The sequence below is a fragment of the Macaca thibetana genome, chromosome 4 (genome assembly GCF_024542745.1).
Source record: "Macaca thibetana thibetana isolate TM-01 chromosome 4, ASM2454274v1, whole genome shotgun sequence".
In the NCBI taxonomy this organism is placed as follows: Eukaryota; Metazoa; Chordata; class Mammalia; order Primates; family Cercopithecidae; genus Macaca; species Macaca thibetana.
The window spans coordinates 125,655,564-125,667,117 of record NC_065581.1 but is presented as its reverse complement, the minus strand read 5'-3'; the positions used below and the strand labels follow the sequence as shown (position 1 = coordinate 125,667,117).

Genomic DNA, 11,554 nt, shown 5'->3' with positions numbered 1-11,554 from the left:
GAAATAATGGTTGAGAGACAGAAAGGGTCACAATTGTCAGATTAAGAAGTCCTATTCCAAAAGTTTCTGGGAGATGTCGACAAACAATGGGAAATAAATAGATACACTTTCCGATAATAAAAATGTACTCGACAGTGTGCTTTTGAAAGAGCACAGTGAGGGACTGAAGTGGACAATATGTGACCGTGGTTTTTACCCTACACCATGCAGAACTGCTGATGGGGTCAGGCGGAGAACAAGCATCTGTGCGTTCATGTAAAAGCTATCGGAATGCAGTGTTCCCAACAAATACATTAATAACTTTCAACAACCTTCACTTCTGGACATGATGTAATTAATTTTTGAATCAGGGAAGCAAGATGGTCTGTGGTCTGATATTTTCATTTGAAAGCAAGTGGGAAGACAAAAGCAAACAGACTTTTTGGCTATGAGAAAATGAGTGACCTTCCAAGTAAGGAATTCAAACTGGAGCTTTCAACTTCGGAGAGGAATGAGGCTGGAGAACCTTTTTGTAGCAGAAATGGAAGGTGGAGAAATGGTTGGGGGTTACAGTGCCCTCCACTGCCCTCTGAGTAGCCACGCCTTTCCCCACTTCGCGGGGCTCCGATGTCCCTGAACTACTATTTAACAGGAAAACATTATTGCTAACAGGTTTTATATTTTTTTAAACAGAGGGCTGGCATGCCAGCACATGCTTGAATGCTCTCACAGTTACATATAAACTTTAAAAAGAGGCCCCCTTTTCCCCGAGCCTGACTCATACTCCATGCATCATATAACCAGGCTTTGGAAAAGCTCTGAAAAATGCACATGGCAATTGGATCTATTTTGCCCGATCGTGGGAGTGATAAAAACAGGTGATGTAGTAGGTCGTGGGAATGTAAAGCTGGGGGTACAGGGTGGGGAAGGGAAGGGTCATGAGGGGTAATAGGAAAGTTGTTCATACTTTTTAATGGTCTTTATGACATTTAGGACAACAGAATCATTGCATTTTAAAGACAGAAGAGGCCCTGGAAGCCTGCAATGACAATTTAGAGCTACTAAGCCAGTGCAAAATCACACAGCCAACCTCTGAACAACCCAGGCTGTATTTTGGACCCCCAAACCCACCAGAGAATCCAATAAGGGCTACAGACCATTTGTCTTGAAAAACAAAACTGTATATAATATTTTCTATAGAGTTTCAAAGGATTTATCTACTCCTTAAGTTAGTCCTTGAAACTGAGCGTCTGATGAATTTTCTGTTATACTAGTAGTATAGGATCTTGATTGAGCATGTAAATAATGTTCAGACAAAGGTTTAAATTCCTCCTCCTTGTCACCTACTTGCTGTTTGAGCCCAAGTAAGCATGTAATGTTTTTAAGCCTCTGATATATGAAATAGATATAATAATAGCACCGACTCATAGGTTATCATGCAGATTAAATGTGATAATGGGTTTAAAGAAGTTAGGTTGGGCCTGGTGCCGTGGCTCATGCCTGTAATCCCAGCACTTTGGGAGGCCGAGCCAGGCAGATCACGAGGTCAGGAGTTCAAGACCAGCCTGGCCAACATAGTGAAACCCCGTGTCTACTAAAAATACAAAAATTAGCCAGACATGGTGGCGTGTACCTGTAGTCCCAGCTACTCGGGAGGCTGAGGCAGGATTACTTGAACCGGGAGGTGGAGGTTGCAGTGAGCTAAGATGTGCCATTGCACTCCAGCCTGGGTGACAGAGTTAGACTTCGTCTCAAATAATAATAATAATAATAATAAATAGAAAAATAAATAAAAAGAAGTTAGGTTACCATGGAGCCTAGCACATGGGAAGGACACCATGTTGTTGTTGTTGATGCTACTTTCTCTACTGGCTTCATGGCCTCCTTGGTTAGCTGTTGGTGGGCTGCTCCAGACCCAGGCCTCCTGAACTTCTTCCTAGTCCTTTGCCTTTTGCTTGCTTCCAGCCTAAATTTATTTACTTCCTGGACATTCTCCTTTCCTTAAGGGTCTCTCCATCTCACCACATAAAAGGCAGCCTATGATAAAATGTCCTGATAAATTTGTTGTTCAGAAATCCATTAGAAGGAAGTGCTGGGAAAATAAGATTGCTTGAGAGAAGGGCGGGCCTCTGAAGTGCTTCCTCACTGTGGGGAGATCAAAGAGTAGAACAAGTGGAAATACCAGGTCTGCAAGAATGGTATTGAGCCCATATTATTATTTCATCTTCCCTCTACAGCAGGAGAAAAAAGGCTTGGTTTTTCTACATTCTTTATTTTTTAAAAATCTAGACTTTCAGTTGTTTGGAATACTTGTTGTTATTATTATTATTATCATTTGAGACAGGGTCACACAGGTTGGAGTGCAGTGGCGTGATCTCAGCTCACTGCAACGTCCATCTCCCAAGTTCAAGCGATTGTCCTGCCTCAGCCTCCTGAGTAGCTGGGATTACAGGTGTGAGCCACTGAGCTCAGGAATAGCCACCACGCTGGTCAGGTTGGTCTCGAACTCCTGGCTTCAAGTGATCCGCCTGTCCTGGCCTTCCAAAGTGTTGGGATTACAGGCGTGAGCCACTGCACCTGGCCTACTTTTAACATTAATGTTTCTCTGGTTAATGTGGTGTTTAAACCTTGCAATTTCCTACTAGTCTGCCTCCATGCACCCAACTTCCTTTGGATCTGTGTTGAGAAACAGAAAGATAGACACAGGAGGAGTAGCAGGGATGTTAGAATACTGAGCAGAGAGGAACCTGCTCCCACCACACTCCTTCTGGTTCAAATTGTCCATTTTTTCTAGTGTTGGAAGTTCTCATGGGGACAGTGCAGGATGAATTATTTGAAGTTTAGGAAACTGAGTCTCCAAAGACAGTTTAGTGCAAGCCTCTGAGCTTCTCTTCTACCAGGCAAAGGTAGATAGGAAGACTGATAAGATCTCTTGGTTTTTGTGTGTGTGTGTGCCAATTCAACTCCCACCCACTTATACTTGAAAGTAGGACTTCAAGGTACTTTACCACAGAAACCAGAAAGCAACCTTTAAATAGTTCCGGAACAGCAAAATCTGCATTCTCATTAGGCTAACTACTGAGTTTAACTTCACCCACACAAGAGTTACATGATTAGAGCCAGGAGAACCAGACTTTGGCTTTCTGACATTTTAACAGTAGAGACAGTCACTGCTTTCTGCGTTCTCCTTTCCCCACTGCCTGGGTAGAAAAAAAAAAGTGAAGAAGTATTAGTGATGATGTTAGTGACCAAATCTTTCTCTTGAAGTAGGGATAGTGGTGACGTGACAGTTCCCCCAAAAGGCTGCAAACTGAGGGGGCATAAAATGAGGCTGCTTTGCAGTTGGAGGCAACCAGTTTTAGTGAAGGGTCATTCTGTCATTCTGTTTCTATTCTTAGACAGATTTGGGTGCAAAGCTCTTCTTTAGCATATTCTAGCTATAGGGCCTGGGAAAATTACATCTAACGTTTTTTTTTGACATGGAGTCTCGCTCTGTCGCCCAGGCTGGAGTGCAGTGGCGCAATCTCCGCTCACTGCAAGCTCCACCTCCCGGGTTCACGCCATTCTCCTGCCTCAGCCTCCCGAGTAGCTGGGACTACAGGCACCCGCCACAACGCCCGGCTAATTTTTTGTATTTTTAGTAGAGAGGGGGTTTCACCATGTTAGCCAGGATGGTCTCAATCTCCTGACCTTGTGATCCGCCCGCCTCGGCCTCCCAAAGTGCTGGGATTACAGGCGTGAGCCACCGCGCTCGGTCAATTACATCTAACTGTGTGTCCTCTGTTTCTTTGTCTGTAACTGGAGACATAGAACCTTTGACTGAACCAGTCCGTATACAATGTCTGGCACCTAGCACCCCTTTCCTTATCTTGGGACACGCAGCATCATCTTGCATAGCGATTAACTGCACTGGAGGATGAGAATATGATATTTGGATAAAAACTTAATGTCCAGAGACAGTGGAGACAGCAGGTTTGGGAGGTGGAGATTGTATATTTTGGGGGATGGTGTTCATAGTCCTTGAAGATAATGAACTTTTACTCTAACTTGTTAGAAATATGCTAGAGCTTTTCTTCTCTCCTTTTTTAAACTGTCTCATAAGAGTGAGTGTGTGTAAAGAAATCAATTAAGCTGGTGCAGCACCAGCTCATCACCTCTGTCATCCAGCTGACTTGCCGACAGAGTCTCATCAATTTCTTAGTAATGTCAGCATGTTATCCTGGAAAGAAAACTGAACGGGGTGTCACAAGGAGAAGCATCAATTCCACAAATTTGCATTAACACCTACTCTGTTCCAGCCACTGGGCTGCATGCACTAGAGACAAAGATGAGAAATCCAAGATCACACTGCAGAGTGAGCCTCGTACAGTATTTCTCAAGCAGTGTGAGCCTCGTACAGTATTTCTCAAGCAGTGTGAGCCTCGTACAGTATTTCTCAAGCAGAGTGAGCCTCGTACAGTATTTCTCAAGCAGTGTGAGCCTCGTACAGTATTTCTCAAGTAGTGTGAGCTTCGTACAGTATTTCTCAAGCAGTGTGAGCCTCGTACAGTATTTCTCAAGCAGTGTGAGCCTCGTACAGTATTTCTCAAGCAGTGTGAGCCTCGTACAGTATTTCTCAAGCAGTGTGAGCCTCGTACAGTATTTCTCAATTGGAGAATTCCAAAAATTCTCAGGGATTGCAAGTTCCAGAAGTCTATTTTTTTGCTTTTGTTTCAATAATATATATACATATATGTGTGTATATATGTGTGTGTATATGTATGTGTTTTTGTGTGTGTGTGTATATATATATATATATTTATTTATTTTTGTTTTTTTTCATCTTCACTCTGTCGCCCAGGCTGGAGTGCAGTGGCGTGATCTCGGCTCACTGCAACCTCTGCCTCTAGAGTTCAAATGATTCTCTTGTCTCAGCCTCCTGAGTTGCTGGGATTACAGGCAAGCACTACCACGCTCAGCTAATTTTTGTGTTTTTAGTAGAGACAGGGTTTTGCCATATTGGCCAGGCTGGTCTCGAACTCCGGAATTCAGGTGATCCACTCGCCCCTGCCTCCCAGTGTTGGGATTTCAGGCGTGAACCACCACGCCTGGCCCAATAATATATTTTGAATGGTCATTTTACTAGTTATAAAGGAAAAATTTTGTAGAGCAATAACTCATATCTGAAAGATAGCATCAACAATTAAAGGTTAAATTTCATAACCTGATGTGTAGGAATATGCCTACATATTCTTAGACTCTTCAGGAGATTTCCTTTCTTTCAAGATCCATATATTACCAAGTTGAAAAACATAGTATAAGGGATCTGAATTTTTGTCTTCTTTAACCCCTAACTTGGTGTGTGGTCTTAGCCAGTACACTCATTTAAACCCACTGGGCCTCAGAGTCTTGCTCTAAAATAAGGTACCTGGACCAGATGAGTTCTGAAACTCTTCTAGCTTTAGTAGTCTACACCTCTATGACTTTTCCTCTAATTGGAATTGTAAACTGCATTTCTTTTTAATTTCTGGTTGAAAAGAGAGAGCACTGGCTAGACATCAGATCTGTTCTTATTTTTCCTAAGTGATTGCTCAGAAAAGCTGATGAAATCATTCTCCTTCTTTGCGTCTTAGGCTTTTTATCTGAGATATCGGAATGTTAACAACAACAACAACAAAACCAAAGGTAAAAATAAGTGCGAATGTAAGTTTGAAAAGTTTTGGCATACAGCAGAAATTTTATCACAAAGATGAGCCCTGCAGTGAAAGGGAAAATTAATATCTCTAGGTTAATTAGTCAGGAATACAGGTATACTGTGCAACAAACAGCTCCAAAGATTCATTGCACAGGTGATTGCAGGTTGGCAGGGCTCTGCTCATCACAGTGGGCAAAGGACCAGGCTGCTGGGAACTCCATCTAGACTCATAGTTTCGATATCCCTGGAGGAGGGAAAAGAGGATACTGTAAACTGCACGTTGTCTCAGAATCACATTTCATTGGCTAATGCAGGTTACGTGATTATGACTAAGTTCACAGGGGTTGGGGTGAGGTGCAGAATAGCAATTCTACTTGAGACAAAGATGAGAATATCTTGAATATTTGTGACACTGGTTCTTCACAAACATACCATTATTAGCATGCTCATTTTTAAATTTGGAGGCTAAAATCCAAATTATAATTCCAGGTAGTGATCATTCTAAAATGCAAAACAATGAACACACTCAAGTTGATTTTGGATTTGACCATACACGTTTCTCAGAAGAGGGAGCTTTCCTGTGAGTTACCCATGATAGAAGAACTGGCAGGTAAGAATTCTTGGCAGTGAGAATGCACAAAAGGAATGAAGCAAAGTTAACTGGGGTTACAGGTCAGGGAGCATGCAAGAACACGGGTAGAGTTGTGATCAAAGGAACAAGTGGCTTATGACAGAACTTCTTTACTAAGGACTCTGAAGTCAAAGTCACATTTGTGTTTAATATAGAGTATCCTATATGCATCAACGGGTATGGAATGAAAGAAATGTATTCAGATATGAAGAGATGGGAGAAACAAGAAGGTCTGTAGAGAAAGTACAGTGAATATTTGAATTTTTATGTTGGGTCATATAAATTGATTTTGCTAGTGGCATACCTTAACATTTACTACTTACTGAGACTGTCACTATGCAGTTCACTTTAACCCAGCAGAACAAATGAAAAGTCTTTTTTTTGGGGGGGATGGAGTCTTGCTCTGTCACCAGGCTGGAGTGCAGTGGCATGATCTTGACTCACTGCAACCTCCGCCTCCCGGGTTCAAGTGATTCCCCTACCTCAGCCTCCCGAGTAGCTGGGATTACAGGTGCGCACCACCATGCCCCACTAATTTTTTGCATTTTAGTAGAGATGGGGTTTCACCATGTTGGCCAGGATGGTCTCCATCTACTGACCTTGGGATCCACCTGCCTTGGCCTTCCAAAGTGCTGGGATTACGGGCATGAGCCACCGAGCCCAACCAACAAATGAAAATTCTACGAGAGAGATAGTTTAATTAAAACATGTAATTAGTTGATTACCTGCTTCATAGAAGTAACAACAACTTTGCCTTAATGTGGCATTCTGTTATTAGTCTGGGAGGTGAAGGGTCCTAAATAGAGTGGCTTTATTGACTCTTTGAGTACAATGCTCTTAGAATGACATCATGACTTAGGGTAAAATAGTATTAATTTCTAATCGTCAAAACCATATATTCAGATATAAGCATAAAAACATATTCAAAATGCCAAGTATAATTTCAAAATATATACGCAGTTGACCCTTGAACGTTGTGGAACTTAGGGGTGGTGATCTCTCCTACACCAAAAAATCCATGTATAATTTCTGACTGCCCCACGTCTTAACTACTAATAGCCTACTGTTGACCGGAAGCCATACTGACCACATACACAGTCCATTAACACATATTTTATATGTTATTTGTATTATATACTGTATTATTAAAATAACTTAAGCTAGGGAAAATAAAATGTTATTAAGAAAATCATAAGGAAGAGACAATGTATTTACTATTTATTGAGTGGAAGTGGCTCATCATAAAGGCCTTCATCCTCATCATCTTCACATTGAGTAGGCTGAGGAGGAGGAAGTACTGAGGTTGATTTTGTTGTCTCAGAGGTGGCAGAGGCAGAAGAGGTGGAAGGGGAGGCGGGACACTCAGTGTAACTTTTATTGAAAAAATCCACACAGTTCAAATTCATGTTGTTCAAGGGTTCAGGGGTCAAATATGTATGTGTATATATTTGCTGTTCAGTGCTGGCTGACTGGTGATGTTTGAATTTATCTCCACTTTAAAATATTTTTTTGGCCAGGTGCAGTGGCTGACGCCTGTAATCCCAGCACTTCGGGAGGCTGAGGTGGGCAGATCACAAGGTCAGGAGTTCGAGACCACACTGGCCAATATGGTAAAACCCTGTCTCTACTAAAAATACAAAAATTTGTCTGGTGTGGTGATGCAGGCCTGTAGTCCCAGCTACTTGGGGGGCTGAGGCAGAAGAATCACTTGAACCCAGAGGTGGAGGTTGCAGTGAGCCGAGATTACACCACTGCACTCCGGCCTGGGCAACAGAGCAAGATTCCATCTCAAAAAATAAATAAATAAAACAAAATATGTTTTTCCCTATTGTCCTTTATATTGTATGTCTAGGGAGAGAATTGGCTAGCCCACAAATAAAGGAGAAAGGAGGAGAAAAATTCCTTATTTGTGATATGTGATATAAATCTTCTGAAATTCATGATTTTGGGGCAGCACGATTTAGAACAAAAAGAAAACCTGATATTAAAAAAAATAATATAGTGATGCTTAAATCTGTAGCAGATATTGGGAATACAGGTGAAAATGAACTTTGTGTGCAGAAAGAGCACCTCAAAAGATCTTACTCACAAGTCCATGCACACTATTTGACATCCTGTGTCATTTCGTAAATCACTTTCATGCTTGAGAAATGCAGTATATACATAAATAATATTGATACGGATAGCAACAATAGTAAGTTCCTGGCCTTGTCTGCACTCATGTGTCTCTGTTGCAAAGGCTGTTATGGGATTCCATAGCACTAAAGAACTGGAATTAATGATTGGAAAAAATGTTCTCCAGCTGTTTGCCTAAGATAAATATGGCCTTAGACTTCAGGTTCTACTTCTGCCCATCTCATGGACCATAAGTAGTGAAAAGCCAACCAAAATATAGTTAGTATATTAATTATGATCAAACTGAGCTAATGACACCCTGGGATGGTAGGGAAGAAAGGAGAAGTAAAAGAAAGCACTGTAATTATAGGAGAAAGGTCTTCAGTTACTCTTGCCCTTTTGCTTGCTACCACCAAATTCTAATCCTGGGGGCTTATAATTATTTTATGAGCCTGAAGTAAGTCATGTTGCTTGCAATCCTTATAGCCATATCTTAATGGAAAAGTATTCACATGCTTGATACACCCATAATTTTTAGAGAATGATATTTTCAAGAACAGGGATGAAAAACTTGGGGAGCCACACAATTCTTGCTTGGTGTGTGTCTGTGCATATGTGTGTGCAATGCACATGTGTTCATAGCCACCATATTGACAAACAGCAAAGATGTGAAAGGACTGAGTGACTCTAGGTCATGGAACTGGAAGTGCCAGGGCAACGGCTGAGGGATGAGCCTTTCTGCCCTGAAGCTTGAGAGGGGCTATGGTTGTTGCTTAGCAAGTTCTAGACAAGAATTCAGGTTATTATATAACTTGTTTTCAGAACATTCTAGTGTGGTAGGAATGTTGCAGCTATTCTTGGCCCCTCTTGCCAGGGAAGCACTCTAGCACTTGTGGGTTTGATATCCAGGGTGGTGGGACAGGCTTATCAGGTTGGCCAAGCTTGTAGATCCTGTTGTGCATAGAATATCTTCTTCTCTCTCTACTTTTGTTGTTTACTTAACAAAAGACACTCCACCCTCGCTGCAAGTTTTGACACTCTCTCTGATACACTGTATGGCTACTGTACCTTGACTTTCAATTACATTAAATCCTATCATAATCATTTTCTTACAACAAATCCTCTTTAACACCCGTAAAGCTCAGCTCCCATGGGTGTAGGGTTATGCTGTCAAATATAAAAAAACCAGAAGAATCCTACTGGAATTGCAGTAGCTATTGCACACGCTTAAAAATAAAATCGGCATAAGAGCCCTCCCCACTTTGCATTCAATTCTGGTAGCAAAAAAGATAAAAGTTATTCAAGCCATTCAAATATGGCTTGACCTATAAACCAGTGGCCTTAATTCGGTGATTTTAAATCAATGTGATATCATGTTAAAATACTTTCTCTGGGAAAGGATTTCTTTTGGAAGTGAGTTCTGGAATTCCTAATTATTACCATTGTAATGATTAATGTAGAGCAGAATATTCTTCATTAATACCTAACAAAAACACATTGAATGGGAAGGTTTTCATTTGCTTGCTTTGTTTCTTTTGATGATCCTGCTTTATTGGTTGGACCATAAGCAAGTTTCAAAATTTAGGGAGTCATAGATGGTGTCACCTCTTCTGCCTGGATTATTTTTGGTCAACATGTATAAGTGTTGCTCAGAAGCCTGTTTTGTTGTTGTTGTTGCTGTTGTTGCTTTTTTGAGATGGAATCTTGCTCTGTCGCGCAGGCTGGAGTGCAGTGGCGTGATCTTGGCTCACTGCAAGCTCTGCCTCCTGGGTTCACACTATTCTCCTGCCTCAGCCTCCAGAGTAGCTGGGACTATAGGCGCCCGCCACCACGCCTGACTAACTTTCTTGTATTTTTAGTAGAGATGGGGTTTCACTATGTTAGCCAGGATGGTCTTGATCTCCTGACCTCGTGATCCATCCGCCTCGGCCTCCCAAAGTGCTGGGATTACAGGCGTGAGCCACCGCGCCCTGCCAGAAGCCTGTTTTATTGTTCCATTTATTTAGGTTGTATTCCATGTGCTTTGCTGCTACTTTGGACTAACATCATTCTGAGGAACATTCTTAGGGTCAAAGGAGAGGAATGGGTATTTGAGGAATGTAACAGATTTTTGACAGCAGTGCCTTTTCAGTATTAGTCATGCCTGTTGATTGTTCAAACTGACACTCTGAGCTCTATCCTGAGCAATGATAGCCCTTTGTGGATTAGCTGGTGGGAGGATGTCCCTCCAGTTAATCAGATCTCACCACAACAAGCACTCTATTCCATCTTTAACCAAGAAGTTATCTCTACTTCTATTATTTCTCCACTGTATTAGGAAAATGATTTGCTTGACACTATGTATCAATCAGAATTTTAAAAATCTTCTTTCCTTTTGGAGTTGCTACCTCCAATTGGCAGGTTAGTAAAATCTTACCCATTCTGGCAATGAGGGTGTGCCACATTTTACTCACTTTTTTTTTTCAGGAACAAGAGTAAGATTACTGGTGACTCTAATCACCACATACAGCAGCCAGGTCTTTTGCTATGACCTGGGAGAGGGAGAGTTCTCCACTTTCATAATGTAGCTTTGGTACAGGCCCATCTTTCCAGCTGAAGGTAATGTGAGCTGGAACTGGTCACAGAGGCCCTGGCAGCTGGCTTAACCTGTTTATATAAAGACGGAACACAGCCACTGATTAAGAGAGCCACCTCCTATTGATTGGTTTTGGAGTGGAGCCCAGAATTTTCCATGGAGATAGCTTTTAAAAGTTAGGTCAGCATCTCAGTGAAAGATAAGGACACACAAGAAAGCCCTTGTGGGTTGCCCTGTCTTGAGAACCCTCACTGTTCAGCAAGGATCGGAATAGATATATGTGACCAATGAAATGCTTCTTACTAGGTTTATCTCCGTGAAAAGATCACTTTTCCCGGAGTGATCTTGTGGACTGAGGATTTAGTGGGTAAGCTTGAGCCAAGCTTAGCATTTAGCAACTTACGTATTTCCTTGGCTCTTCAATTCTGAAATCCCTCAGGGTGGACCGGTCAGTGATAAGATCAATTTGGTGTCAGGACATTTTATATGGGGGATGTTTTTAAAGGGTGGGTACAATGTTGTAAATAACGAAAGACTGCTGCTTCTAGATTTAAATCAGGGAATAAGGTTAAAAGGAGCA

General features: G+C 41.7%; 1 long non-coding RNA gene across 1 annotated transcript; it reads left to right on the top strand.

Moving 5' to 3' along the window:
- Positions 1–763: 763 nt before the first annotated feature.
- On the top strand, positions 764–8,065 carry LOC126952630 (uncharacterized). The gene is made up of 4 exons (XR_007724963.1): positions 764–857; positions 5,592–5,643; positions 6,143–6,263; positions 7,802–8,065. It is a non-coding gene; the product is annotated as an uncharacterized LOC126952630 (long non-coding RNA).
- The last annotated feature ends 3,489 nt before the right edge of the window (positions 8,066–11,554 follow it).